The 27,988-nt window shown below is 36.2% G+C and overlaps 1 protein-coding gene across 12 annotated transcripts in view; it reads right to left on the bottom strand.

Annotated features, from left to right (window-relative positions):
• IMMP2L (inner mitochondrial membrane peptidase subunit 2) overlaps positions 1 to 27,988 on the bottom strand; it is a 965,664-nt gene that overhangs the window by 796,325 nt on the left and 141,351 nt on the right. The gene's annotated exons all lie outside the window — the stretch shown is intronic.

Below are 27,988 nucleotides of genomic sequence, written 5' to 3'. Positions count from 1 at the left end.
AGTAGGGCCAAGCCAGGGAGGTGACCAATTGATATAAGACTGGTTACATTACAGGGGGAGTTGAAAAATAAGTAAACATATTGAGGATAATGGGAGCCAAGGTTTTCAACACCGCAAAAGGAAACTATGAAAATGTGGAACAAAGAATAAACCCTGCTGTTTGGGGTTGGAATTGCAGATACCAGTGTGAACATATTTTTAGACAGCTCAACTTAAAGATATATACATACACAGAGATATATACACACATACTGTATATGGTATGTGAAATATACAGGCATACATACATATATACATATACACACATACAAACAAACTTCTATTTCCTAAGTATGTTTACTAAGATCTAGAAACAAAGATATCTTAATAGCAATGAGCACCTCTAGAACCTTCTTGGTTCTAGAGGTGGTTTATAAATGTCATTTCCTTGGTTTATAAATGTCATTTCCACCCAAAGGAACCAGATGAGTCCTAATAATTCCAAAGCTTGGGAATAAAAAGTATAAGATAAGCCTGGACTACGTTTTAACATGATGAATTGAGAACATAGCACCAGTTCTGTGATATTTCTGCCCAAAACACATCACCTGAAACTCTTCATGAGTAAACACCAGATAAACCCAAATAGAGAAGCATAATTTGGTGGTATTCTTCAAAGATAAAAGACAAGGAAAGACTTAGGAAGAGTTCCAGTTGAAGGAGACCAAAGCACAGGATGATAGATACAAGGCATGGTCCTGGATGCCGCACCTATAAAGAACATCACTGGGTGACTAATGAATTATGAATGAGATCCAAGGGTTAGACAGTAATGTTATATCAATATGAATTTCCTATTTTGATGGTTACACGAAGGTTATGTGGGAGAATGTCCTTGCTTTTAGGAAATACTTTCTGAATTACTAAGGGATTACTAGAGCATCATGTTGCAACTTTTACTGTCAAGTCAAAAAAAAAATCTTCAAAATAATGTGTGAGAGTAAAGGGATAGAGAAAAGAGAGGGAATATGATAAGACAATTGTAATAAATGTTAATACTAGGGGAATAGAAGTGAAGAACATATGAGAGTTCTTTGTCCTATTCTTGGAATGTTTCTGTAAGTTTGAAATCATTGTAAAAAAGTTCAAAAAAGAAACATTTGGTCATAAATGTTTATATATTATTAAAAAAAAGCCTTATCTTTCTATGAAGGGTCACAGTCTGCTGTGAATTTTTTTTAAAAAATGGTATGCTGTGGCTATAGATAGAAGAGAGCTTACATAATACTAAAAGCCCTCAAACACAATAAGGACATTAAAATCGCCTTTGTCAACTCTAAGTCTAAAAAAATGTGAACAGTAATTCTTATGCAAGACTTTGCTGATTAAAGGTGATATATTTTCTGGGCATTACAAATATTTTAAGGATGAAACTGCAGAAAATCCCTGATATTCATGAAATAAGATGACCTATGTAGACAAAGAAATGTGTCACCCAGATTCTGCTTCAAGGATGAACTGGTAAGGAGTATGATCAGTAGAGGGTCTTCAGGTGAGCAGACGCAATCATGTCCTCAGCTGCAGACAGAGAGTGGGCAGCCCTTCCTTGGGCATTCCATTTCCTTCCACAAAGCAAGGGTGACCCAAAACAATGCCAAGGTCAATATCACTTCCACAGCCCCCTCCACTGGCCTGGCTGGGACTCTGTCCCTCTTGCATACAAGTTTCATCTCTTTCTCAGCCCAGTCCTGTATCTTCTTCCCCTTCCTTTCACAGTAGTCGATCCCTGATATACTCCATGCACCCCCATTCCATCTCACCCCCATTCCATCTCAAAATGATTACTTCTGGGGAATCTAACCTACAACAAGTCCCTCCTATACTGTTTGTAAAAACACAGCTTGATATGGGCACATTTTATATTTTTGTCTTCTGAGCAGGCAACATTATTTCTGATTCATAAGACAGTTGTGATTTTCTTAAGGTGAATTCTGCCCGTAACTCCCATCCATTTACCTTCTCATGCTGTGTGACAGAAGAATTGTACTTTCCCCTTTTCTTGTTAGCCAAATATAAAAGATAATCATTGTTTAAACAACAAATTTCCCTCTTATGGTCCATTAGCTCCTGTGGCTGTTCCTGTAGTGAAATTGAAATATAACAAAATGATTTCCATGGCAATAGATAATAATCTAGTAAATGTGAATTCTGACTTAGCTACAGAACAAAATAAGAGAAGATTACAGGACTGCGATGGAAGTAAATTTCAATTTCTGTGTGTGTATTTTCAGTATCACATTTGAAACAAAGAAAATAGACAAATTCATATACACAGAACTAGGAAGAGTGAAACTCTAATTAAAGGCTAAGTTTAAAAAATACATCTCGATCATCAATGTATATTATCACTCCCTACAATTACTACCAGGATACATTCAACTATTACAAAAAATTTTACTTCGAAATTTGATACTTTTTATTTGAGACTCTATTGTGTACTATAATTTCAGTCCCAATTACTAATAAATCCCATTATGTTCATTTTTACTAATAATTAAAAGTATGGTTGTAGATAATATGTAAATGAAAGATTCTCAAACACCTACAGAATCTTTAGTAAAGCATAGGAGTAGAGGAACTGCAGCATTTCTAAGCATCACAAATACAGTAGCAGATCTCTTGCCAGACTCTGTTAGCCAAGCCTCTCCATTTATCCCTGTGAAACATGCAGGCTGGAGCCCTTGGGCAGCCAATCTTTACCACATACCACTTTTCTCCCTCCCAACCCTCTGAGTTGTACACTCAAAGGTGATTGTTTTGTTCCCACACTTATTATCAGTTGTTCTTGTTGCTGTGCAAATTGCTCATAAGCTGATGAAATCAAAGTGCAAAAAGGCAAGAATTATTGTAATTAAGAAGAACAAGTACTTTGCGTCACTAAAATGTAATAAAGATGAATCACTAAAAATATTGGGGCTTCCCAGGTGGGGCTAGTGGTAAAGAATTTGCCTTCCAATGCAGGAGACATAAGAGACATGGGTTCGATACCCAGGTCAGGAAAATCTCCTGGAGACAGGCATGGCAACCTAATCCAGTATTCTTGCCTAGAGAATTCCATGGACAGAGGAACCTTGTGGGCTAGTCCATAGGGTAGCAAAAGGTTGGACATGACTGAAGTGACTTAGTGCATGTGTGCACACACACACACAAATTAATATAAGCATAATGGGTATGAAGAAGCCTAGACTAGGTAATTAGAAAAAAATTATTCAAATCTAAAAGGATTCCACACTCAGAATGCTTTGTGTCTTAAATTTTCTTTTTTAATAAACCAAACTAATTTATTGCAGATAACACATTGTGTCTGTGCCTTACACAAGAATGATTATGCAAAATTCCACAGTTTTTAAAGGAAAGAGTTTCAGCCTTACAACAGAAACTGGCAAATAGAGATAAGAGTACGAGTTCAAGGAAACCTGGAGAAGATTCTTTAATATTTATCAATACTACCACACCTCTCTTTCATTTGACTCCACTCATTAGATGGGATTACTGCCATCTGTTCTTAAGGATGACATTGAGCATCATCGCCTCATCCCTGATCTGCCATAAGCATTGCCTGCATCTCAGGCTAATGTCTCCTGGTTTCCAGCGAAGGCTCAGCAAGTGTTCTTTCCCTGCTTGCTTCACAGTCCTGGCCTTGTTTTGCATATACAGATCCTTCATTACCAACTAGACTTTCTTTGTGTCCAGTGTATCACATCTGAAAATTGTATTTTCTCTTTGGACACCTGCTACACAAGATGGAATTCAGACAAGAACTTATTCTTGGATCCACAGGCACATTACTTAATGAGACATATATCCAACCTGTTAGTACTCTTGCTTATATTGGCTAACTAGGAAAAAGGGTACCAGGACCACTGAAGGCTCTTTTTATTCTTCTAGCCACATTTTAGTGGTCAATGTTTCCTGCCCACTGGAAATGCTCAAGAGCTATCATAAATAGTTTTCTACCATGGGCCCAGCATTTGTAGCTTGAGATCCCAAAGCACCTAGTCTGACTACTTTTTACTCTGTTCCAGCCCACTTCCTGAACTACCACTCACCTCATTGCCCATCAATCTATTACATCCTTACCTCCCTTCTTGAACGTTTTGGCCTTAAACTCAGTGCTTCTCCTATTATGTTTGAGCTGTTTTTACTCTACACCATTTCTGACATCAGACAAGTGTTTCTCCTCCTGACACCAACAAATTCTAATACCTCTGGGTGTCCTATAATCCAGTCAATTGTGACACTGAGTTCCCTGGGTTAGCTTCAGACTCCCCACAACATGCTTTCACTATAAATGCCAGTCAAAAGTATCAAGTCCCTAGCTTATCCACATTTCTGTCCAACTTGGCAAGGGGTTCCCACAACTGACTCTCCCTGCAGGAGTCAACAATTCACCAGAATGGCTCACTCAACTCTCGAAGACACTTATATACTATTACCAGCTTGTTACAACTGACACAAATGAAGAACCAAATGAAGAGGTACATAGGATGAGATCCCAAACATGAGAATATACATCCCCTGGAAGTTGGGGTCTGCTCCCCTCCTAGCACATGGGTACATTCAACCAATTCTGAAGCTCCCTGAGCCCTGTCATCTAGGGCATTTTATGGAGGTTTCATTACATAGACAAGACTCATTAAATCACTGGTCATTGGTGATCTACTCAATCTCCAGTCTCTCTCCACTAGCCAGAGGGTGTTGGGTGGGGCTCAAAGTTATAAGTTTCCAGTCAAGGCAGGTGCTGTTTTGGTGACCAGCCCTATCCAAAGCTATCTAGGGATCCATCAAGACTTGTTACTAGAACAAAAGATGTTCACACCACTTCTACCACTCAGAAAATGTCAAGTGTTTTAGGAGTCTGTGCCAGAAGGTGGAAACAGAAATCAAATCTCTCTCTCTAGGACCATAATAAGTTAACTCTTTCTTCCTTTTTCTATAGACAACAAATAATAGCTCTCTGTGACCTAGCCTCTTTAACTGCTCCTCTCACACTACCTCTTGGGCTTCCTTTGTGGCTCAGCTGGTAAAGAATCTGCCTGCAATGTGGGAGACCTGGGTTCTACCCTGGGTTGGGAAGATCCCCTGGACAAGGAAAAGGCTACCTATTCCAGTATTTTGGCCTGGAGAATTCCATAGACTGTAGAGTCCATGGGGTCGCAAAGAATCAGACACAACTGAGCGACTGTCACTCACATACTCACTCACATTGTCTCTTAGGAGAAACTTCTCCCATTTATCCTTTCCTTCCCTCTTCCTTGCCCGTCTGTACCAGGTAACAGCCAAGATTTAGATTGCGCATTTTTGATTAGACTTAATCTGTCATCTGCTCTGCTCAGACTATCTGCTGTGTGTATACTCTGCATGCTAGGAGGAGCTGTTTAATTTCACTCCTGACATTTTATATAGGGAATAATTGCTTACAGGTTCAATGTCTCTAGAAACACCATTCCTCTGGGAAGAACATATCTATTGCTTAATGTCCATTGACTGTTTTACTTTTAAAATCCTCCCACAGCCATTCCCAACTGCCAACAGAACAACTTTTCAGTCTAATGTCTAATATGAGTGGAAATTAAAGCTTAGTCTCTGCCTACACAAAAATGTACCCCTACTTGAAGAATTCTTTTTCTCTGATTCTATGCTCACATAAATGGGTTCTATACATGTATCTTTTTCCCAAAAAGAACAGGCCTAAAGACAGCCAAGAGATACAGGATAGACAACTAAACTTCATTCTGAACAGAAACACAATTTTTTTTTCATTGCCATCTTGTCACATTTTCAAAATTTTCTCTCAGTGATGATAACCGTGTTAAAAATTAATCTTTAAGAGAGGGAACAGTAATTGATCAGCCTGCTAGTTCACTCTCCCATCTGCCAACCAATGTATTGCATTTATTAGGATACAATTTTTTAAATATTCTGTCATCTCTGGAATCAGCATTTATTTTACAGTCAATCACAGCATAGTTTAAGTACCTTTTTCTTTCTTAGTGGTATATAAAAATAAGGATGCATCTCAGATTTGATAAAATTTAACTTCCTCTCCCAGCAGCCTCTGGTTGGCCACCAGAAATAACCAATGTAAAACACTTAGAATTGGATATGGAATACAGGAAAAGTACTCAAATTTTATTTGCTGTGCTCATCATGTTTCTAAACATGAAAGAACAGAAAATTCAAAAATAAACACAGATTAAGTTAGAGATCTGATGCATTCTCCTTATTCAACTTTTTCTCTGAATGCATTTTATTTGTTTCTGTCCTAATTTTATATACTTCTCATTTGTCCCCATGTACATGTGAGTCCAGTAAAAAATATGATGCAGTTTCAAAAGGTTATGCTAAATGACCTGGCTCAGAGTATCCAAATCAAATAGATTAGCATCTTTTCATATCAAAGGCTTTTAATATCCTTTGAGATCCAATAAGATCCTTTCACTAGCTACCAAATCAAAAGACTATTTGTATAATGGACTATAAAAAAATCTCACTGGATAACAGACTAGAAGACAATTCCACAGTTAGGAGTCTTTGAAAATGGATCTAATCTTTTCTCTTTTTTTTTAACTAAAAGTTAAAGTCGCTCAGTTGTGTCCAACTCTTTGTGATTCTTTTGCAAATTTTCCAGGCCAGAATACTGGAGTGGGTAGCCATTCCTTTCTCCAGGGGATCTACCCAACCCAAGGACAGAACTCAGGTCTCCTGCATTGCAGGCAGATTCTTTACCGTCAGAGCCGCCAGGGAAACTAAAAGTACCAAGTTATAATTTCAAATGATATGTTATTTTCCTTCCACATCACTCTGCTACACTTTGTCATTTTTTTCTGTCTCCATACACAGTCAGCAGAAATGCTTTTCTAATTCAATTAGAGAGCAGTCAGTTAAATTTTCAAACTGTAGCCCAATTTTGCTTTCCTAATATATATTATTATTACTTCTACTTGTTTTTACTGTATACTGTATCATATGGTAACTTCAGGAAAATCATTTTACTTCTTGTTAATGGATGTACTAGTATAAGAAATAGCCACATTTTAAAATAAGCTCAGCGTCAGTAATTATTAGAATAATGCAAATGAAAACAACAATGAGGTATTACTTTACACCAGTCAGAATGGTTATCATCAAAAAGTCCACCAATAATAAATACTAGAGAGGGTGCTGGAGAAGGAGACAGCAACCCACTCCAGTATTTAGCCTGGGAAAGTCCATGGACAAAGGAGCCTGGTGGGCTACAGTCCATGGGGTTGCAAAGACTTGGACATGACTGAAGAGACTTAAGACGCAAGTAGATAGAATATGGAAAAAAGAATGCCTTCCTACACTGTTGGTGGGACTGGAAATTGGTGAAGCCCCTATAGAAAATGGTATGGAAGTTCCTTACCTTAAAAATAAAGCTACCATATGACCCAGCAATCCCACTCCTGGGCATATACTTCAAAAAGATGAAAACTAGTTAAAAAAGTTATGTACACCCCAATGTTCACAGTAACAATATTTGCAATAGCCAAGACACAGGCACATCCCAAATGTCCATCAATAGATGACTGGCTTCAAAAGACACAGTGTATGTATATATGCCATATATGTAGATATATATATATACACCATATACAGTGGAATATTTCTCAGACATAAAAAATGAAATATTGTCATTTGCAGAAACATGTATGGACCTAGAAAATAACATACTAAATGAAGTAAGTCAAACAGAAAAGACAAATATTGCATGATACACTTTTATATGGAATCTAAAAAGTAATACAGAGTAATCTATATACTAAACAGAAATAGGGTCACAGATACAGACAACAAACATCTTGTTACCACAGGGGAAAAGGAGCCAAGAAGGGATAAACTAGGAATATGGGTTTAGGAGTATCACAAAGAGTTGGACACATCTGAGCAACTTTCACAGACTCACAGACTATCATATAGAGAAATATTGGCTGGCAGGTTACTAGTAAAAAAAAAAATACTAGTAATACTATACTATTACTCAACACATGTTACCAGTCTGCAATTGTTAATTTTCTTATTATAATGTTTAAGGCTACAGAAAAAAAAATGTTTTTAAATTATAAATTACATTTAATACATATATCCACAATGTCTATATATTATATATTCTTCCAGTCTGGTCTACACATACATACTTTATTTTTCAATTATTGGAATTACGGCATTACATAGTTTTTTTTTTTTAAATAACTTTTTAATGTAGTTCAAAATCAAGGTGTGTGATGCCTCTAGCTTTTTTCTCCTTTTTTTTTTTTAACATTTTTTTGTTTTTATTTTATTTTATTTTTAATTTAAACTTATTTATTTTAATTATAGGCTAACTGGACAATTTTCCCTCAAGGGATTCAAAAACATAGGAATGCACAGTACTATAGAATTACTGGAAAAACAAATCCTCATGTAAGTGAACTCACCACTTCAAACCTGTGCTGTTCAAGGGTCAACTAATTACAATGGAAAACAAGTCATTTAACCTTTATAGGCCATGGTATCCAATTCAGAAATGGGTCATTTCTTAACAAGATTACCTATTCAGTTCAGTTCAGTTCAGTTCACTCGCTCAGTCATATCCGACTCTTTGCAACCCCATGAATCGCAGCACGCCAGGCCTCCCTGTCCATCACCAACCCCTGGAGTTTACCCAAACTCATGTCCATCGAGTCAGTGATTCCATCCAGCCATCTCATCCTCTGTCGTCCCCTTCTCCTCCTGCCCCCAATCCTTCCCAGCATCAGGGTCTTTTCCAATGAGTCAACTCGTCGCATGAGGTGGCCAAAGTATTGGAGTTTCAGATTCAGCATCAGTCCTTCCAATGAACACCCAGAACTGATCTCCTTTAGGATGGACTGGTTAGATCTCCTTGCAGTCCAACGGACTCTCAAGAGTCTTCTCCAACAATTTCAAGATTCCATGATGACATTACTTCTCCTTCCAGAATCTAGTTTTATACTCCCTGCTGCTGCACTTCCAACCTGGTGATATTCTCTTGTGCCCACTTTCCACCCTTCACCTTCTCTACTTCACCCCACTGTCCATTTAAAATGTTCCTACCCTGTTCTCTTTAAGTCTTTTCTATATGATCAACTAACTACATATGTAGTCTGAATGACAATACAATTTAATGTACCTTCCTCATGCTCAGTTTATATTCAAGTAAACTGCCTGGCTCAGTGGGAAGATATTAGTGGCATGGAATAGTCAGACATCGAGGGTAGGGAGGAGCTCTCAGCCTTTCTGCTTATATCTTTGAAAAGCATACTGCATGAGGCATGACTGCATATCTACTGAAATATAATGTCTTCAAAGTGAAGATTATTAGTATCCTTCAAACCAGTCAATCCTAAAGGAAATCAATTCTGAATATTCATTGGAAGGACTGATGTTGAAGCTGAAGCTCCAATACTTTGGCCACCTGATGCAAAGAGCTGACTCATTGGAAAAGACACTGATGCTGGGAAAGATTGAGAGCAAGAGGAGAAGAAGACAAAAGAGGATGAGATGGTTGGATGGCATCACTAACTCAATGGACATGAGTTTGAGCAAACTCCAGGAGATAGTGAAGGCAGGGAAGCCTGATGTGATGCAGTTCATGGGTTGCAAAGAGTCAGACACAACTGAGCGACTGAACAATAACAGAATTTTACAAATCTCATTTCTATAATAATCACCAATAAAAGTAATACTTACATTTGTTTTAGAGTTGCACCAAAAAAAGAAAGATTATACTGATAAGTTTTCAAATGTATTCTGATGAGGAAAATTTTGTCTGTGGGGGAAGTTGGTTATGTTTTTATCGTGATGTAATTGACACCTAACATTATATTAGTTTCAGCTGTACAACATAATAATTCAATATTTGTATCTATTGTGAAATAATTGCCATAAGTCTAGTTGCTCACCCATGGTTAAAATATTTTTTCAAGTTATAAGAACTTTTAAGATCTCTCCTGCTGCTGCTAAGTCACTTCAGTCGTGTCCGACTCTGTGCAACCCCATAGACGGCGGCCCACCAGGCTTCCCCGTCCCTGGGATTCTCCAGGCAAGAACGCTGGAGGGGGTTGCCATTTCCTTCTCCAAAGATCTCTCCTAGCAACTTTCAAAATAGTACATAGTACTATTAAGTATAGTCACCATGGCAGACATTACATCTCCAGGACTTACTCTTAAGTCCAAATTTATACCTTTTGATTACCTTCACGAGCTTCACCTACCCCCTACACCCAGCCTTTGGCAACCACCTATCTGTTCGCTGTATCTATATCTGTTCAGTATTTTTTGTTTTTTTCTTTTGAGATTTCACATATAAGTGAGATCATACACTATTTGTATTTCTCTGTCCAATTTACTTCGATTAACAAATGTCCTCAAGGTCCGTCCACATTGTCCCAAATGGCAAAAAAAACTGGCGTGGTTTTTTGTATTTTCTGCTTTTTTTTGCTCTAATCTGCTGCTGCTGCTATGTCGCTTCAGTCGTGTCCGACTCTGTGTGACCCCATAGACAGCAGCCCACGAGGCTCCCCCGTCCCTGGGATTCTCCAGGCAAGAACACTGGAGTGGGTTGCCATTTCCTTCTCCAATGCATGAAAATGAAAAGTGAAAGTGAAGTCGCTGAGTCTTCTCCAACTCTTAGTGACCCCATGGACTGCGGCCCACCAGGCTCCTCCGTTCATGGGATTTTCCAGGCAAGAGTGCTGGAGTGGGGTGCCATTGCCTTCTCCGTTTGCTCTAATCTAGTTTTTCTTAAATATTTACATAAATTTATGCAATAAATTCATTTTGGACTGAACAGATTTGCTTTTATTTTCTAAGGATTTGATGACATGTGTTGAGATTATCTTGAAATGCAATAAAATTTAGCCTATGTTCCAAATGTAACCCACCAAGGTATAACATGAGTTAAAATTAAGTCAGCAAAATAAAATGCCAACTTCCATTATTATACAATAGTGAATATGCATAATTATTAAGAATAGTAGCATATGTTAAATATTTTCTGATTACTTACCTGTGCTGAGAGATATGGGAGACCAAAAGCAATTAAATCCAGTTTTCTGTCCCAAGTGTATACTCTGGTAAAACAGAGAGATGCATGCTCAACTAACAATTACACAAGGCAGAATAAAATGGTTCTTTAAAGAAAAGTGAATCCTGTAGCTGCATAAAAGAATTTTAGCATTTAAAGGATATATAGATAGGTGCAATGCAAGAGACCCTGGTTCGATTCCTAGGTCAGGAAGATCATCTGGAGAAGGGATAGGCAACCCACTCCGGTATTCTTGCCTGGAGAATTCCATGGACAGAGGAGCCTGGTGGGCCACAGTCCATAGGGTCACAAAGAATTTGGCACGACAGCGACTAACACACACACATATAGATTATTCACATAATGAAATGAACTTACCCTTTTCTTTAATATGCTGCTTTGTTCACATTATTTAATCAAATCTTAAACTTCCATTTACTACAAATCAAATTGAAATTTCACAAGGAGACATTAAAAACCTTCCATCTCTCTGAATATCCAATCTGTTTCCTATTACCTTCCCAACAGGAAATGTCTGTTCCAGCCTCAATGCCCTCTTGGTTCCACAAGCACATCATCTTCATTTATGTCTACTGACATCTGTTTTTCCATAGCCATCTTAACACAGTAAATCCTCTCCTTCCTATCCAAACTTTTTCCAGCTCAACTCAAGCAGCATTTCTTCCAGAAAGTCCTCTTGGATCATCCAAATCCCTACTACTTTCTTTCTTATCATGTATCATTCATTTTGTTAACAAATCTTATTCAGTTTTAAATTATTATCTGCTGTTTTCATACCAACTAGGTTAACATTTTTTAAGTCAGGTGGTTTGTCATTTATTTATTTTGTACTTCCTAGGATTTGAACTGTGGTATTGGAGAAGACTCTTGAGAGTCCCTTGGACTGCAAGGAGATCCAACCAGTCCATCCTAAAGGAAATCAGTCCTGAATATTCATTGGAAGGACTGATGCTGAAGCTGAAGCTCCAACACTTTGGCCACCTGATGTGAAGAATTGACTCATTGGAAAAGACCCTGATGCTGAGAAAGATTGAAGGCAGGAGGAAAAGGGGGCGCCAGAGGATGAGATGGGTGGATGCCATTATTGACTTGATGGACATGAGTTTGAATAAGCTCCAGGAGTTGGTGACAGACGGGGAAGCCTGGAGTGCTGCAGTCCATGGGGGTCACAAAGAGTCGGACACGACTGAGTGACTGAACTGATTTCCTAGGATATTTAATATACCACTTGTTGGATAGTAAACATTCAAAATGTATGGCCATTTTAAAAGGATCAAAAAAAATAAATCTAGTCTAACAAATTTCTTCACACATAAAAAATAAATAAATAAACAGAAAACCCACAAAACATTAAATAACTGTTCCAAACCACAAACAGTTAGAGAGTCAAGTCTGAAAGCTAAAATTCTGTATTCTTCAGGTTGCAAAGAGTCCTGTAATGTGTCCTGAAAGGATATGAGCAAAGATCCCTTCCTTTTCATATAATATTGTTAAAGTCCGGATCCTCTGATTTAAAAAGTAGCTTGAACTCAGAATGTGAAATGACCATCGTAGTAAAATGTAAAGTAATATTTGGGAAAAATTAGTTATTTTGAAGCCTCTTGAAGGGTGTGTGTTCTTTTAACCAACTTATTATGGTAAGGGCCATACCTGAAACAACTCCAAACACATACACTAATTAATACCAAATGACAGTGTAACACACAAGGAGTTTTTACCATGGAAGCATGACCTACCCATCCTATTTTTGCCCTAGCTCACAGAACTTTATCATAAAATACCACATAAATTCACACTAGTCAACTGTTTTTTCTAAAACATTTTGGAATAAAGGACATAAATTTACCTAAAGATGACTAGTATACAAAAAAGTCAGGTTCATTGTGACACAATTAAAACTGGTTACCACAGTTTGAAATACCAAGAGCTGTAGAAATTACAGAGAGCCTTAGGAGTATTAGGATTTACTGAGAGCCTTTTAGCAAAAGAGGGCTTGCTCAACCACTATTGTAATGACAATGAAAATTTTTCTTAATGATCTCATCTGTAACACGTTACATTTGACAGCATATAAGTGCTATCAAATATAACAGGCACACAAGGAATACCAATTACGACCACATTCGCCTGCAAGTAAAAAATGACTTTTGAGTACAACTGTGTTTTTAGTGCTTTTTGGAACTCCCCCTCCACCACCATTTAGAAATAATCAACTACATAAAACAGTTCATATAAAACTCGAGCACTTAACTTTCTCAGTGAAGAGAGGTAGAAAGAAAATCTACATAAACTTCACTTCTGGTCCATTTGGGAAAAAAAAAAAAAAATTAAATTTGGAGAGAAAACTCACCTCTTCCTTCCTTAAATTCCCCACACACTAAAAATAAATTCATTCCACACTTTCATATTTGACAAAGACAATAACATCAAAAAGCAGACCACAATTCCCTGAAGGAATCATGTCAATTGGTATTTCTAAAATTTATTCAGTGACCTATAATAATGTGAGTTTTCTACACATAATGTCTATCAGTAGGAAATGCAAAAATTTCAGAATCACTTCTGGTGTCAAAGTTCCAAAAAAGATATGTCTAAGCAGTTCTTTAATTCCTACTTCACCTTGCAGCTGCAGCTGCTGCTTATAACAGTGTCAGAAAAATTAAAATTTCACCAGGAATAGCTTGTGAGAACTCCAATCTTACAAATTAAATGCAAGTTTAACCAAGATTTCTTATAATGTCTCAGTCATATTTCTAAGCTAAGCCACCACACATCTGTGAAATGCGTTTTACTAACTATAGTTTGATGATTTCTCACCTGCTTACACAATTCATTCTTTACTTACTTATTAGGAAATGTGCAACAACATTCTTCAAGACTCCAAAGGTCTTAAAAAATTAAAGATGCTCAAATTTAAAGGATTTATCTGTTATTTTCAAAGTCTCTTCCTCTAATTTCACTATTTCTGAATAGACAGCTCTCCCCAACAAAAAGCATGGCTGAAAATTCAGGAAAAGGAAGTTTCAACTATATCATCTTAATAATGCCACACATTAGAGTATTTTTAAAAAATGTACTTGGAATAATGCACCAATTTACATTAATTCTAATGTGATTAGAACCCCACACCCAAATACCTAAAGAATTCTGAGCATTTTACATGATACCACTTCATATGTTCTAGAACATGATTTATAAACTATATTAAAGAAATAGTATGTCTAAGACCAAAAAATATTAGACTATTTCATATTTGTTTTTACATTATTTGCCCAATTACAAATGTAAGTTAAGATAAATATAAATTGTAACCTAAACACATTCTTTGAGCTTTCCTTCTACATCACTGTCTTCCTTCCAATCTCCCTGGTTCTATGTATTATACTAGCCCCAGGCCCCAGCTAAGGGAAGAGCTAAGATCTCTTCTCATTCTCTATTCACTATCCAACTCAGAGATCAGCAAACTATTACCTACCTGCAAGCCAACTGCAACTGACACTAATTTTTATAAATAAAAATTTATTAGAACATAGCCACACCCACTTAATTATCATTACAGAAAATGCCAATAAAAGGGCAAAGTTTAATGGTTGCGACAAAGACAACTCGGTACTTCTGACTTTTCAGAAAAGGTTTGTCAACCCCTGCCTAGAGGAACTCACTCAGATCCACAGCTTTTTATCTATACTCTGAGAGCTCCCCAAATTCTATCTTCTGTCTGGACCCAGAATTGCCATCCAACTTTTGAGGCCTATCTACTCTCATATTTCTAGTAGGCATGCAAATTTGATATGTCTAAAACTGGTAACTTGATTTCTACCCACCCCAACCTGCTCTTAAGCTTTTCATGTCTCAATACATCCATCAGAATTCATCTAATTGTTCAGGCCAAAGTCTTCAGATACATCTTTAATTCTTTTCTTTCTCTTATATTTCTCTCATATCCTTATCCCAACCATCAAAAAATTATATTATCAAAATATACTCAAAATCTGGCCACTTCTTGCCCACTGTAATGCTATCACTCCAACTCAAGTCACAACCATTTCTCACCTGGACCACTGCAATAACTCCTGACTGGCTCCCTGTTGGTGTTCTCTGCCCCTTACATTATATTATCACAAAGCATCTGGAGTGATCATGGAATCCCACTGCTGAAAATACTTCAAAGGCCACACAGGGCATGACCATCACAGCCCTTCAGGATCTGGCTCCTTTGGTTTCTCCATACAGACCTCCTTATTCTCAAGTATCGTCCTGCCCAGTTTCTTTGCACTTATTGTTCTTTCTGGAAAATTCTTCCCTCCAGATACCAAGTTGCCATGTATCTTCATTTTATTCAGGTCTCTGTTCAAATATTATGTTAAGCTAGAGGCCACCTTCCTCAATCACTCTGAGTTATTGACTCCTGTCAACTCTACAACCCAGCTGTAGTCAGATTCCCTGGGAAACAGTGCAAGACTCAGATGTGCATGCATTTGGGGAAGCACTTTCAGGAACAACATCTGGAAGGGAGTGAAGGAAGCAGGACAGGTAGACAGAGAAGTTGAATTGCAATGAGGTTATAACAGAGACATCAGTCAATGGAACCTTGAGTGGGAATGGCACTTCAGAATTTCCCAACTGAGCCAAGAACCTGAGAGTTCTTTGCATGTTATAATGCACCAATATGTGGGCTCAGAGTTCTCCCAGAGAGAGGGCATGATTTTGGATAAGACACATAAGAACATGCTTTAGGGAAACTATGGAAATGTAATACTGCTCTACACAGTGACAGTATACTATAATTTAAAAGGCAAAGAATAACAAGTGTTGACAAGGATGTGGAAAAACTAGAAATTCATACATTGCTGGTGGAAATGTAAAATGGTTACTACAGCTGCTTTGGAAAACAGTTAAAAGTTTCTTTAAAGGTTCAATACAAATTTATCAAACAATCCAGCAACCACACACCTAGGAATCTACCAGAAGAACAAATATACATATATGAAAAGACTAGTAAAGAATATTTATAGCAGCACTCTATAATACATAAAAAATGCAAATAAACCAAAGGTCCATCAAATGGTGAATAAATTTTAAACACGGACTACATCCACACAAGGAATACTCTTCAGCAATAAAAGTGAATGAAATACTGGTATCTGCTAGAATACGGATGAGCCTCACAAACATTATGTTCAGTAGAAGGAGCCAGACACAAAAGAACAATTTATGATCCCAATTAAATGAAATGTCCATTAAAGGGAGAAAGCAGGTTGTTGGTTACCTGGAGCTGGGGTAGGAAGGAGGAGTGTCTGCAAACATGCACAAGAAATATTTGGGAGTTCACAGAAATGCTCTAAAATTGCATTGAGGTGATGACTGCACAACTCTCAAAATATCAGTGCTTTTCAGTCTCAGCATGGGTGAATTCTATGAGATGCAAAGGAAAAGGACAGAAAAGACTGCTGACTGATTCTTGAATTAACTAAAGTAATATAATGGCAGTGATAGCTGATACTCACTGAATTTGCTAGGGGTCAAGAATTAGTCTGAGTTTCACATGCATTAACTCATTTAATTTTTACCATAATCCCATCTTCATTTCAGAGGTGAGATAACTGAGGCTCAGGGAAATTTAAGTAACATGCTCATATAGTAAAAAATGTATTAAGAATATATTAATTGGCTCCTACTCATAAAAATAAATTATTCTACCTTGAAATACTAATAGCCTTTAGCTGAATTACCAGCAAAACCAGAAGACATCACAATAGATACCCTGTGTGTATAAACATGGCAAGTTTACCATAAAAAGCATACTTAAGATGGTCCAAGTGACCACCTTGCAACATATCTAATTATCTCTATTAGCCATTGAAACCAGCAATAAATATGTTATTACAGGACAGTTTGGTCAGTAACTGGTGCATATTCAGTGAGAGAATTACTGTAAACAAATACAAAAAACATCTATGATCTTGTCTACTGACCAATATGTTCATACAGATACAGAAATATCACTACAGTTTATGTAAATACAACTTTATTCTCTTAGAGTCAAGCATAAACATACACAAACATACAGTGAGCCACACTCTATAATAAAAATTTTTCTAGCACAACATGTCACAAAAATGAAGGCATATCATTGTTCCTATAACTGAAATGTATGATGAGACAAGATGAGATGACAAGTATTTTGTCTTTTTCATATAAAAAAAATTTAGTTATAAATTTCACATGGCAGTAAACCAATTTGAATGGAAAACTTGGGGACAATAACTTTTTGTGCATCTATCCAGAAAAATAGTCTTAAATTTAGGTATAGATTTAGACAAGAAAGCTGATAAATGAACTATCTGGTAAGTAGTTAATATTTTTTTAAAACTAAAGCATCTTGTATAAATGACCACCATGCCCATATATTTCAAAACAATTTATTTTAAACAGTCTAATAAAACACAATACCCAGACAGTGGAAGAAAGGGAATGTGTAAATAAAACTAAATTCACCTTCAATACCTTTCCAACCTAAGACAAAAATCGATATCAGCACTTTCTGCCTAAATGATATATCGATGAAGGCTAGAATAAAAATGATGCTTTAAAAAATGCCATTTATAACTGAGAATAAACGTTTCTAAGCACTGACATGCTTCTGTCAGTTAAATTGCTTTTATGTGGAAATATTTTTCCCTAAATGTTTCATCTACTATTTTTATTAAAAAACTTTGCAATTAATTTGTGTTCCAAACTAATAATTAATCAACTATTTTTATGTATTGACTATACAAATCAGTAATGTGAATATTTAAACCATTCATTTAAAGTTGAAGAAACCATTCCATAACAGAAAGTAATTCTAATCCTTAATTCTCTTAAAATGTAAACATGTCTGCCTAGAAAGCAATGCATCAATAATAAATTTATGAATCAATACGGATATCAGCCTAGACCTAAAAATTTTCAGATTTACATAACCATGCACATTTAGTAGTCCTCCTAGGTAACAAATAACCATGAGTGATTCTCATAACTCAATACGCACTATGGTAAGAACCATTACAACAGGATGTATTCATTCTGAGTCCCAATTCAATTTTAAAAGAACCTGTAGATATTGTCAATGTAATGAGTTAAATAACTGATGTGCACCAAAAAGAGGGAATGGATGACCTAAAGGGTATTATCCTCTATGAAAAAAGTCTCTGTGGATATTATTCTAAGATATTGGTATAACTTTAATTAAATGATCTTTTGGTCTTTATAAAAACAATTCTTTGAAAACTCTGAAAATAATGTACTACAACATAAAGCTTGCTTCTGAAAGTAACTAGATTCTATATTCAGGTATAGAACAACTGCGTTTAACACAATACATTTCAGTGGAAAAAGTAACTTTGCTGGACTGCTATAAGGTTGCTCTCCCAATTCTCTATGTAACTACAAAATGAGTAAAATATATAAAGCTATTTCAGATATTGAACAAAAGGCAATAAGCCCTGTGAATTAAGAGAAGGGAAACGAATCAGGTGCTAAGACCTCCCATATTTCATTCTAAAGGCAAAGTCCAATCTGTGGTATAGAGATTGTTGTGTAATCGCTAAATCGTGTACGACACTTTGCGACCTCATGGACTGACTGTGGCCCACAAGGCTCCTCTGTCCATGGGATTTACCAGGCAGGAATATTGGAGTGGATTGCCATTTCCTTCTCCAGGTATAGGGAAGGGAAATCCAAAAAAAGAAACTTCACAGACCATGTAAGAAATAAAAGTTACTGTCTGGGGCAGAGTACTGGTTGGGATGGGGGAGAAAAAAAAAAGGTGGGGAGAGCTATGTAGGAAAAAAGCTGAGGTAATTGGCATAGGAATCCAGACAGTCTCTGAGTATCCATGTGTTCTGAATAGGATAAATAAAGGTAGAAAGTGAAAGTGAAGTCGCTCAGTTGTGTCCCACTCTTTGCAACCCCATGGACTGTAGCCCACCAGGCTCCTCCATCCATGGGATTCTCCAGGCAAGAGTACTGGAGTGGGTTGCCATTTCCTTCTCCAGGGGATCTTCCTAACCCAGGTATCGTACCTGGGTCTCCCACATTGTAGGCAGATTTACCATCTGAGCCACCAGGGAAGTCCTTAATAAAGGTTATTTATATATATATATATATATATATATATATATATATATATATATAGGTTAAATCCTATTTAAAGGAAATAGTAAAATTCAGCTAAAAAATGTACTGGGTTGGCCAAAAGGTTCGTTTGGATTTTCCCTTTCCTGAATGAACCTTTTGGCAAATAAATCCTAGAGTCCAATAAATCCTAATGCTCATTGCCTAATTGAAAAAAAAAAGAAAAAAGAAAAAGAAACTGGCAAAAAAGAGGCAGGAAAAATGTTACCTATAACCCAGAGAAACATTGATCAATAAAAATAGGTCCAGAATTAAGACAGATTACGTTATCATAAAAGGAATTTAAAAATAGTTGATGAAATTAAGACTTGAAGGAAAATATGAATACAATGAGAAAAGCAAATGAAGATATCAAAAAATACCAGATTAAATGTCTAAAGATAAAAATATATATATATATAGTACTTGACATAAATATTTCACTGGATGGGATTATCAGCAGATTAAGCACAGAAGAAAAAAAAATCAGGGAATTGTAAACATAGCAATATAAATTGCCTTAACCAAAGTATAGACGGGAAAAAAGGCAAAGAAGTAAATATAGCATCAATAACATGTGAGACAATATCAATTATCTAATATTTGTGTAATTAGAGTCCTAATAGGGGAAGGAAAAGAAAACAATGTCCAAAAATGTTCTAAATTTAATTTTAAAAGAAAAATCTACCTACAAACCTAAGACATTCAACAAAGTCCAGGCATAATAGTCATAAAGAAAACACACACACACAAGACATGTTATAACCAAATTGCTCTAAGCCAGTAATCTTAAAAGCAGCAAGGAAAATATTAAAGTATATTATATACTTTGTTATATATATATATATATATATAGGAACAAAGATAAAAATCTAGCAGATGTCTCATCAGGATTATGCAAGCCAGAGGAAATGTAATACCATTTTTTAGAAGCTCAAAAAAAAAAAAAAAAAAAAAGAAACTAAAATTCTATGTCCAGCCCAAGTGTCTCTCAAAAATAAACACAACATAAAGGCAGAGACGTTGTCATCAGCATTAAGAGGAAACAATGAAGTTCTTCAAGTTAAAAGAAAAATAATACCAAAATAGAAACTTGCATCTACATAAATGAATAGAAAATAGTGTGAAGAATATAAGAAAAAGTTATGTTTATTATAAATTTTTAATATCCGTAAGAGATACTTGTGTACAGTAAAAACAATGTATTGTGGAATTCAAACACATGTAGATGTAAAATGTATCACCACAATAGCACAAAAGATGGAAGGGGCTACTGGAAGTACACAATTGTAAGATAATTATAAGTGTAAAGTCATATAATTATTTGAAGGTATACTATAAAGTGTTACTAATACATATTCTACATAAGGTCAGTTCAGTTCATTCGCTTAGGTCATGTCCGACTCTGAGACCCCATGAACCACAGCACGCCAGGTCTCCCTGTCCACCACCAACTCCCGGAGTTCACCCAAACCCATGTTCATTGAGTCAGTGAAGCCATCCAACCATCTCATCCTCTTGTCCCCTTCTCCTGCCCTCAATCTTTCCCAGCATCAGGGTCTTTTCAAATGAGTCAGCTCTTTACATCAGGTGGCCAAAATATTGGAGTTTCAGCTTCAAAATCAGTCCTACCAATGAACACCCAGGACTGATCTCCTTTAGGATGGACTGGTTGGATCTCCTTGTAGTCCAAGGGACTCTCAAGAGTCTTCTCCAACACCACAGTTTAAAAGCATCAATTCTTTGGCGCTCAGCTTTCTTTATAGTCCAACTCTCACATCCATACATGACCACTGGAAAAACCATAGCCTTGACTAGACGGACCTTTGTTGACAAAGTAATGTCTCTGCTTTTTAATTTGCTGTATAGGTTGATGATTTTTTTTTTCCTTCCAAGGAGTACTTGTGTACTGATATATATAAATTGTTGTTGTTTAGTCACTAAGTCATGTCCAATTCTTTTGCAACCCCCTGTAGTCCACCAAGCTGCTCAGTCCATGGGATTTCCTAGGGAAGAAAACTGGAGTGGATTGACATTTCCTCCTTCAGGGAATCTTTGCAACCCAGGGATTGAATGTGCATCTCCAGCACTGCAGGAGAATTCTTTACCACTAGTGTCACCTGTGAAGCCCTAATATATATAAACACATCCTGCAAACTCCAAAGCAACCACTGGTTGGTTGGTACAAAGCAAAGTACCAACATGTAACAACAGTAGAGATAAAATAGCACATAAAATATACTCAGCTATCCAAAAAGGCCACAGGAATAGAAGAAATTACAAACAGCCACCAGAAAAAAAAAAAAAAAAGAAAGAAAGAAAAGACAAAGGAACAAAAAGATGACAGATTTAAGTAATTATATTACATGGAAATTCAACCTAGCCTTTCTAGCAGGGCTCCCCAAAAGAATCAAGCTCTAGTGTCTAAGGCATTTATTGTATGCAGTAAATTAACTTCTCCCCTGACCACCTAGATTGAGATGTGTTTAGTCCCACACTCAGGAAAATTGGGAAAATACCTATTCAAATCATTTTCTGTAGACTTATTTCTCTTGCAGAAGTCTAGCTGAGTGAGGCTAGTATATATTCAATTTGAAAGGCACAGATTGTTTGGATTGTAAGTAAAATAAGACCAAATATAGGCTAAGTTAAATCCAGATTAATTATAAAAATATGTTAAAAGTAAATTTTTTAAAGATTTATCATGCACACACTAATCATAAAATAGCTTGAGTACTTACATTAATAGCAACATAGATTTCAGAATAAGTAATATTACCAAAGATAAATATGGGCATTTTATTATGATAAGAGTCAATTCATCAAGAATACTTAACAATCCTCAATGTATATGTGCCTAATAACAGAGAGTTATCAGGACACATGAAGCAACAATTAATAGAAATGAATGATGAAATAAACAAACTTACAGCAACACTTGGAGATTAGCACACTTCTCACAGTAATTCATAGAACAAAAAGACCAAAACATACATAGGTACATAGAATACTTGACTAACACCATCAATACACCCGATCTAATAGTTACAGAATACTCCAGCCAACAATGGCAAAATACACATTAATTTTCCAGTGCACATGAAACATAAACCAGGATTCATCACATGGCAGGCTTGAATTTAAAAAGTCCAATAAATTTTATAATGTTAAAATCACTCAGAATATTTTCTTTGATCACAGGAAATCAAGAAAAAAGAAAGAAAAAGAACAGAAACCCTGAAATATTTGAGAATCAAACAATGTGCTTCTAAATTACCAATGGAGAAAAGAGAGAAATCACAAGGGAAATTTTTAAATATCTTGAAATGAATTAAAATGAAAACACAATCTATCAAATTTTGTGGGAGAAGCTAAATTGAGAAGCTCAGAGCAATGCTTCACAGAATGTGCTACACATCAGAATCAAGAATTTTTAAATATCCCATTGTAGTCCATGTCTACTTCCACAATTAAATCACAGTGTCTTGGGTTGGGAAACAGCCATTAGTATATTTAAAAATTCTTAGATCATTTTCATTTGCAACAGAACTTTGAGATCACTGGTTTAGAGGAAAATTTGTGGCTTTAAAAGTCAAATTTCTACCGTAAAAAATGAGAGAAAGCAAAGCAACTTAAAAAAAAGAAGTAAATAGAAGAGGGAAAATTGTTTTTAAGAGCAAATAAGCAAAGACATTGAAGAGAGACAAGTCAAAGATGCATTTTTTTAAATGCAAATGCTTTCATACTATGATTCAGTGAATCTCTCAGGTATGGAAAAGTGAATTAGAAGTATATAAGATAGAAAAAAGGAAGTATTATAGTTCCTGATAAAATGTCAGAGTTTAATGAAAACCTCACTTTTATCATAAAGTGAATTGATTCACCTGAAACTATCACAACACTGTTAATCAGCTACACCCTAATACAAAATTGAATTTTGAAAAACAGTATTTAACATTCAAGTATAATTTATTACTTTTTCCAAAGTTCTTTTCATTCATTATTCATAACACACACACACAATAATACACAGCACCATAGCTAATATCTAACCTTGAATATTACATTTTCACTTGAATATAGTTTACTAACTAAAGATGCTTTAAAGAAAAAAAGAACTTAAGTGATAAACCTCTAGCTAGAATGACTAAGGGAAAAAAAGAGGGAAGATAAAATTAACAAGTACAAGAAATAAAAACAAAGACACTCTACAGATGCTTCTAACACTAAAACAATAAGGGAACATTAAGAATAATTTTCCATCAATATCCTTGATAACTTAAATGAATAAATTGCTTGACAGATGCAAAGTACGAGTGATTCAAAAAGAAGCTCATCATCAATCTCAAAAATTGAATTTGTAACTAAATGTATTCTCACAAAGAAGATTCCAGGACTAGAGGCTTCACTGGTAAATTCTATCAAAAATTCAAGGAAGAACTGAGACAAATCCTATACAAACTTGTTCACAAAAAGAGAGGAAGAAGGAATACTTACCAACTTATTTTATGAAGCCACCAAACCCTCCAAAACCAAATGGCATTACAGAAAAAGAAAATCATAGACAACCCATCTTATGGATATAAAGACCTGTATGTAACAAAGTATTACCAAATCCAATCCAGCAATACAACTGACTGCTGAACAACTTGCCAGTTTGAACTATCAAGACCCACTTACCCAGATTGTTTTTCAGGAATAAATACAACAGTACTATAAAATCTGAGTTGACTGAATACAAGGATGCAGAACTAGGGATACAGAGGAACCAAAGATACAGAAGACCAACTATAAATTATACTTGAATTTTGAATTATTCAGAAGGTCAGTGTCCTTAACTCACGCATTTTCAAGGATCAACTATATATATATATATATATATTCCTTTATATATATATATATAAAGGAATTACATCATAATCAAGTATGGCTTAGGTAGGAATGCAAGATCTCACATTCAAAAATCCATTTAAAGTAATTTACCATTTTAACAGATTAAAAGATAAGACCATATGACTATCTTGATGGCTGCAGAAGAGCATGTGATAATATTCAATGTTGTTGTCATTGTTTAGGCACTAGGTCATGTCCAATTTTTTTGCGACCCCATGGACTATAGCCATTCAGGCTCCTCTGTCTATAGGATTTTCCAGCAAGAATACTGGAGTGAGTTGCCACTTCCTTCTCCAGGGGATCTTCTTTCAGTACTCATTCCTGATTTTTAAAAAACTCTCAGCAAAGTAGAAACAGAAAGTGTGTTAGTTATCAACTTCTTGCCTGTCAACTCCAAATTTTCCTTCTGCCCTTCACTGTCCTGTATGATACTGAAGCTGTACCCTGTATCTTTTCTTCTTTGCCAGTATCCATAACCTTAAGTTTTATTAGCACAGAGTGCTACAGGAACATTGCTAGAATAGAGGTCTTCTCTTTCTGGTTACAGTATGCTTTATTTTCTTCTTGTTCCTGGGGCACCCAGGGACAATCACCCCTCCAGAAGCTTTAATCAGCACCCCTATGAGCCCATCCTAACAAGTTTCACCATCCCCCAGGTAGTCTCCCCCGCAAGTCTCACAGATGCCACAAACAGCAGTCTCCCAAAGTTTCAGTAGCACCCCCATAAGCATCTTCTCAGTGGATTCTGTCCACCACTTAGGGGTTGGCTCACTTCCACCACACACAGGAGGAGCAAGAGAGCAAAGTGCATTGGAACCAGAAAGAGAAACCCCTTCCTTCTATTCCAAAGAAGGCTTCCTAGTGACACCTACTGACACCTCTACAGGCCATTTCCTAGCAATACTCAAATAAGATCTAGAGAGCAGCCTACCAGATTAAGCCAACTGTGGTACAACCATACAATGCAGTATTTTTCAGCAATAAAAACAAATAAGCTATCAAGTCACAGAAACACATGGAAGAACATTAAATGCCTATTATTAATTGAAAGAAACCAGTCTGGAAAGGCTATACGTTTTATGATCCCACCTATATAATATTCTGGCAAAGCAGTACTATTAGAGATAGTAAAAAGACCAGAAGTTGCCAAAGGTTCCAGGGGAGAGAGGAGGGAAGGATGAATAGATGGAGCACAGGGGATTCTTTAGGGAAGTGATATCATTTTGTTCGATACTGTAATGGTACATACGTGATATTATGCATCTGTCAAAACCCATAGAACAATATGAAGTGTAAACCTTAACATAAACTATGGACTTGAGTTAATAACATAGTATCAGTATTGGCTCAGTTTTAACAAGTATACTGCATTAATGCAACAACAACAAAAATCCAGTAAACTGTGTAGAGGGAAAAGGGTATATGGAAGCTCTGTACTTTACGCTCTATTTTTCTGTAAACCTAAAGTTGCTCTTGAACGTACTGCCTGTTGTTTTTAAAAATATATACAGGTACAATTTAAAACTATCACCTAACTTCTGTGTAGTTGACAGTATTCCAAGATGGCCTCCATCTTAGAGGATGCCTGCTCCCTGGGGTAGAGTCTCTGTACTCTCTTGCTTTTGAGTACCGCAGGACTATAAATATGATAGGGTTCATTCTCTGTATTAGATGATATTGTATCACAGAGGTAAGAGGATTTTACAGCTGTAATTAAGGTTAAAAACTAGCTGACTTTAAGTCTGTCAAAGGAAGATTATTCTGGGCTAACCAGGGGAGCTCTCAGAAGAGACCTGGCCTTTCCTGAAGGAAGAGCCTCAGAGCCTAGGAGGGATTCTCCTGCTGCCTTTAAGAAAGGGCCTCATAAGAGGGGCCTGTAGCAAGACCCTAAGAGGGCCCCTAGAGACGAAGAGCAGTCTCCAGTCAACAGCTAGCCAAAAAAAAAAAAAAAAAATTAGGGCCTCAATCAGACAACCCCAAGAAAATGAATTATTCCAACAACAAGACAAATATGCAAGAAGACCCCATGAGCCCTCAACCCAGCCAAGACCTTGAACTTAGCCTGTGAGATCCTGAGCACAGAATCCAACTATTCTGAACCTGTACTCTCGACCTACAGAAACTGTAAGATCCGCTACTTATGTTGTTTTAAGCCACTATGTTTGTGGTAACTTGTTACTTGGGGATGGAAACTAATACAGTCTGTTACTCACACACTGACAAATCACCAAAGTCAACAAATTAGACTAAAAGAAGTCATTTGAGGTTTCTGTTTATTTTGAAAAATGAGCTAAATTTCACAGTCATAAAAATGCAAATTACCTTACTTTGCATATGGCTGGCATTTGACATTTTGAAAAGCCAAATTACAACGAGCATATATGACACAACCACAGCCTGTTTAAAAAAAAAAAAAGTGCACAACCAAGAAAGAATGCAAGAATAAATCCATCAGGAAGCAACTTTTTAAGATGCTACTGAGAATTTTGCAAATGGTTACCAAGTGATAATTTTTTAAAAACATAGACAGGTTCTGCTCCTCTAAAAAATACCAAGATAAAACAAAAGTTTAAAAAATCTGCAAATAACACATATCATGAAACCTGAGTTTCTGAAGAGAGATTTACTATGAGCAACGTTCATGTCTTTCTATGTGCCAGTCTTTAGAAAACTGAGGCCCAGCCTAGTGGAACAAGAGATTAAAAACAAAGAGCCCTTACAACATGATGCAATACATCTTATATCACAGATTCAATATGGTGAAGCTCACCATTTTTTAAAGACGTCTTTATTCACTGATAGGAAAGGGAATATTAAAAATCTAATATCTGGAGATTTCTTTTGACTTTCCTTTAAAAAAAAAAAACCGGAGTATAGCCACTTTACAATATTGTGTTACTGTGTTCGTTTCTGCTATACAACGAAGTGAATCAGTTATATGTACACATATATCCTCTCCCTCTTGAACCTCCCTCTCAAACCCCACCACACACAGTCTAGGTACCACAGAGAACCAAGCTGAGCTCCCTGTGATATACAGCAGGTTCCCACTAGCTATCTGTTTTAGACATGGTAGTGTATACATGTCAATGCCAATCTCTCAATTCATCCCACCTCCCTAACCCCCTACTCCATGTCTACACATCTGTTCTCTCCATCTGCATCTCTATTCCTGCCCTACAAATGACTTTCCTCAATGGATAAAAAGGATATTTGATTTTACTGTTTATTTTCTTATCAGATTATAGTTTAAAATATTAGTCTCATAGATCAAATTTTATTTTTCTTTCAGCTTTATCATTCTATGATTTAGAATAAATTTAGACTGTATCAGACTATCTCACTAACATTTAAAAATAATGTTAAGAGAAGTTTATAGAAAATGTTTAGCACAAACAGCATTAAAAAATGAGTGAAGGGGAATGTGATTGAGGGTAAAAAATGAAACACTGGTCATATTTCAATAAGCTAAACCTGAAGTGTATTGAATAACTGTAAACAAGAAGGTTCATGGTCAATTAAGGCTTAGAACTGATTAAGAAAAATTACTGGAGTTCCTAGTTTCAATTTTATTTAAAAGCTATTCTACATAGCATTATGAATCAACTCTATTTCAATTTAAAAAATTTTTTTAATTTCTTAAAACAGTCTAATTGATGAATGGAAAAACAAAATGTGGTATATTTATACAAGAGAATATTGCTGTTGTTTGTTGTTTAGTCACTCAGTTCAGTTCAGTCGCTCAGTTGTGTCTGACTCTTTGCAACCCCATGAATCGCAGCACGCCAGGCTTCCCTGTCCATCACCAACTCCCGGAGTTCACTCATTCTC

This window comes from Bubalus bubalis, chromosome 8 (genome assembly GCF_019923935.1).
Source record: "Bubalus bubalis isolate 160015118507 breed Murrah chromosome 8, NDDB_SH_1, whole genome shotgun sequence".
Classification (NCBI taxonomy): Eukaryota; Metazoa; Chordata; class Mammalia; order Artiodactyla; family Bovidae; genus Bubalus; species Bubalus bubalis.
The sequence above is the reverse complement of the archived record's forward strand: the minus strand, read 5'-3'. Positions and strand labels throughout refer to the sequence as shown.